Raw genomic sequence first — 5270 nt, forward strand, 5'->3', positions numbered from 1 at the left:
CCATAACTACACTTTTGATTTCTTATCAATTGCCTATAAAATCAAGATGAAGCTACTCCTTACTAGTTTAAACTTATACTCCGTACTAATTTGATAATATGCCAATCTTTTACTAAATTAATGGTTGTTTCCTTATATCCTCCTCCAGGCTAGCTAGCTAGCTAGACGCTCACAATAACATCTGGCTTTCTCATTTGCCATGGAGGGAAAACGATCCTATTCAAATTTGTATATAATAATAATATATATGGCTAAAATAATACGGAGTAGAGTCTAGAAACGTAGCTAACGTTTGGTGAAATATTTGAAATTCTTAGGCTTAAATTATTTATTTCTCAATAATGTAATCTTCCATGCAGGTTATCAGTACATATTTTGGCCTCATCTTGTTCTTAGTAACACAAATTAAATAAGGGCACATTTTCCAATGGCATAAAACCGGTTTCTTTTTGGACTATTTGAGCTAAATATTTAATAATGGTTCCCCTCCTTCCTTCATGTAACCTCAAAATTATAGGTGTAAGAAAACTATTAATAAGTGTAGATCCCATTGCTCAATGTCAAGAATATTCCTCTTAAACTATACGGATTATCAGAGATATATCATCCACATTCAAATTTTTCAAATCTAGAGTTCTTGTTTAATCATATTTACGAGATCATGACCAACGGTTAAGGGATCTAACGGCTGCTAACAATTCAGGTTTTACAAACATACTTCTTATAAGTTGGAAAATGTACATTGTATGGGAGTTACTGCTTATACCATCCATATATATGGCGCATGATTCATGTGAATGTCAACTATCTTGGTTAGTTCGTATATATGATTCTCGATTAAGACATAAAATCGAATCTTATCTATATTATTTACCATTTGTATTTCTCAATAGAAAATTACAATACGTGTGACATATATATCTGAGGCCTAAGGCGGATCACTTATACAAAGTATCAAGCTCGGGTCTTTAGCTAGGCCACAGTGAACTCGAATTTGAGAGCCGCTCCTCTCTCTCTCTCTCTCTCCTTTTTCAAACTTCTCTCTCATCTTCATGGGTTTCAGCTTTCTTGGTCGTTTAGGCCGGAAATAGTCTAATTTCTTCAAAATTTAGTTTATTTTCAATCCTTCTTCTTTTTTCCATTGTTTTCTCTTTAAGTTTTGTCATTTCTTGGGATGTTCCCAATTTATTTAGGTTTTTTCCTAGATTTTTCTAGGTTCTTGATTCTTATCCATGATTGAGAATTTTATTTTTAGTGTTTCAATAATTGGGAAGGAGATATGGATTCATACAGGTTTAGAGTTTACAATCGACTCGTCGATCGGAACAATTCGTGCGTAAATTGTGAAGGGCTCTACTTGGAAAGATGCGAAAAAATCAAAAATCACTGCTCGCGTCAAGCTAGAAGCGGTGGAGTGCGAGATGCACTTTAGGATGTAGAATATTAATTGTTTTTGTTGTAACAGTTATGTATTTTCTTTGACTTTGTGGTATGCAGATCTACTTTATCAGTGTAGATGCCGTATGACTGATTATTAATGATATTGTTCTTTCCTATCAAAAAAGAAAAAAAAAACTAGGGAAAAACGTCCTTGTTCCCTCCTCTTGGCTAGTTGGCAGTTGCCTTGACATTCAAACCAGTGTTGTTAATTACCAACTATCTTAGGATGTCAATATTACCGAGAGAAAGTAAAAATCACATGTTAATTATGATGTATGTGCAAAACATAACACAACAAGAATACGAAATAGAGAAAAGGCAAAAACTTTTTGTGACAAAATAAGAACAAATGGTATATACAAAAGAAAATTGGTACATAAAAAAAAAAAATAGTATATACATAACCTTGTTATTTGTGACGTGCATAAATCTAGCTATGATGTATTTGAAAAACATCACAACATGTCGCTACGCGAATCTCACTACAACTATATATAAGGAGTGTGCAAATATCAAAACCGAATAAGGAGTATCATTTAAATCCCTATTAGAAATTGTTCGAAATGTTCTTATTTGTTTGAACTTATTTATCAGTTATCTTAATGCAAATATAATCTAATTTAGAAAGTTATTAAGGATGAAAAACGTTACAAGGATGAAAGTCTCAAATCAGTAATGATTAGAAGGATATTTTTGAGGAGGATTATTGATTAATGATAGGTACTATAAAGAATCTCTTGGAAAGCCAACAAACTCCTTGTGGGCTTACATCATCAGTGGCCTCATCTCATCTCATCTCATCTCATGGGGGTCATGATATTTGTGCCCAGCCTTTTGACTATAACATCAAGGACATTTCGTACATTGTGTAGATAAGAATCTAGCCAGCATTGCATTTGTCCTTCACAATTTTCATTCTATTCCTTATCTACCCCTATTATTTCAGGATTTAAAACCATCCTCAATGTTTCTTGATTAATCTTGTTAACTGAATTATAACCTGAATTAAACTTAACTAAAATAATTAGATATGACTTAAATTGACTTAAGATAAATTAGCTTACCGCCCCATATTACACAAAATTGCTCCATTTATTTACCCATATACCCTTCTTTATTTAACCCCCTCATTCAACATTTACCCATATACCCGCCCCAAATCTAACCACCACCACTGGCCACCACCTCCGGCCACCATCGCAGGCCACTACAATCACATCGTAGGCGACAAAATGGTCGAGTCTTCACAAATTATATTTTTTTTTGTCCGGATTTTTCTTTAGAAACTTATGCATTTTTAGCTTGTACCATGTGAATTATAAGCCTGTACCATGGTACAGACTTATGAGTTTTTAGCTTCGACCATGGTATTGACTTATGCAGTTTAAGCTTGTACCATGGAAGGAACTAAAAATTCATAAGCTTGTACCATGGTACAAGATAAATATTCATAAGTCTACATTATTTAAGATTTTGATTTGTTGTTGCATTTGATTTAATGTAATCGGGAAAAAAAAATAGAGACTTATGAATTTTTAGCTTCTTCCATGGTACAAGCTTAAATTGCATAAGTCAATACCATGGTCGAAGCTAAAAACTCACAAGTCTGTACCATGGTACAAGCTTAAAATTCATAAGTTTGTACCATGGTACAAGCTAAAAATGCATAAGTTTCTAAAAAAAAAATTCGGACAAAAAAAAAACTCTTGTGAAGACCGGTTCATTATTTTGTCGCCTACTACGTGATGGTGGTGGCTGGAGGTAGTGGCCGGCGATGGTGCCCAGAGGTGGTGGGGTGGTGTGAGAGAATTGGAAAGTAAGATTAAGTAAGGGTACTAATGGAAAATAAGGGGAAATAGTGGGGCGGTTTTGAGTAATATGGGGCGGCTTTTAGCGCTCCACTAAATTTTTCATACATTGTTATATTAATCTTTAAGAATCGAAATCTTGATAATTTACATTTTTACGTAAGTTTTTAAGATGTAACTCGCATAATATTTAAGATTTATAATGTCGACCTACAATATATTAGACGAGGTGCATATTTTTCCTTAGATACGCCAAATAAATTTATACTAATAATTTTTATTATTTTCTAAAAATTAAAAGAGAGACAAATAAGAGAGACACATTTGTAAGCTCCACATCAATTTATTTCTCTTTTAGTATAATACTCCTATATAAATATATAGATAAATAGATAGATAGATAAATAGATAAATAGATATTCCCTCCGTCCCTTTTTGGATTTTATGTATTCTATTTCGGGTGTCTCATTTTATTCCTTACTTTTCCTTTTATATTATCACATAAATGACTTAATATTAAATCAAAACTTTGTGCCCAAAGATTATTTTAATCAATTAAATCCATTGGCATATTTAATCTCTCATATTTTTCCATTGGGACCAATCGTTCCCATTTTTTCAATGTTGAATTTTTGGTAAAATTGTAAATATTGTAAATAAACGCAATATGTCTTGTTATAAAAAAAAAACAGATGAATCTCAATGCACATTAATTATTCGTTAAATCGCGTGTATAATAACAAACGTAAAGAACAAAAAGAGACGGAAAAAGTAGATAGGTAAAGGTAGATGTACGAATTTTTAGATTATATACCATAATAATTGCGGAATATTTGCATAAACATAGAGTAGGCATATATGGATTGCATACCATAGATGTTTTGTGGAAATAATTTGCAATCATGTTATTTTGTTATAATTTAGGTACTGACAAAATATTGCACAATAGTTACGTTTAGATAGGAAGTATTTCATTCAGATGTACTTAAAAGTAAATAATTACGGAATAGTTTGGAATATATTGAAATATGGCGTTTATATATTTCCAAACTTAATAATGGCAACTATTTAATTAGGTGCAAAATTAAATAATTAGAAACTGGAGTATTAAACATGACACGTGTCAGATTTACATCGAGCAATATGTGTTTTAGTAGAGTACTAGATTAGGCCCCGTGCATGCACGGATATTCAAAAATTACATTTTACCATCTTTATTAAGAAATGTTTATCCCTTAAAGCTAATGCATAATTAATAAATCTTGAACGTAATCATTTAACCATCTAATGTATTTTATAGGTTTAATATGAAAATTTGACCAAAATATTCGATATGCTTAATATGTTAATTTAACCAAAATATTGATTAAATATATTTTCTATTATTGATATGAATATTTGAATAAAATATTACCAAAATCATCCAATAGTGATATACTATTAAATAACTCTATAATTTGTTTCCATACATAAACGATTTATACAAAAGGAGATAAAATAAAATAAAATAGATATGCTATTTTAGGAAAAGGGTTTTTGGAGGGAAAATTTTGCACCAGGAAGTGATATGTGTCATTCCTGGTATCTGTTTTAGTATAATGTAATAGATATATATATATATATATATATATATATATATATATATATATATATATATATATATATATATATATATATATATATATATATATATATATATGTTTTTTTTTTTAAGAAAGTAAAATCAAGTAATTTTATGAGGTGAAAGTTAACAAAATAATTATAGAATCAAATATTTATTTTATTGTACTAATTAATTACGCAAGGGTAGATAGATTACACAAGTTTTGCTCACATTTTGAAAAGTTATAACATTTACTTTTTGATATGTGCGTTTTATATATTGTTTTCACCCCCGTCCCTTAGTACTTTTATGCTTCAAATGAGCTCCTAGGAGCCATTTTAGTACTAATATGTGTATTTTAGTGTGCCTTGAGTTTCAGGAATACTTAGTGAGAAATTGGTCTTTTTAGGCCCGTTTCT

Source organism: Spinacia oleracea, chromosome 4 (genome assembly GCF_020520425.1).
Source record: "Spinacia oleracea cultivar Varoflay chromosome 4, BTI_SOV_V1, whole genome shotgun sequence".
NCBI lineage: Eukaryota > Viridiplantae > Streptophyta > Magnoliopsida > Caryophyllales > Amaranthaceae > Spinacia > Spinacia oleracea.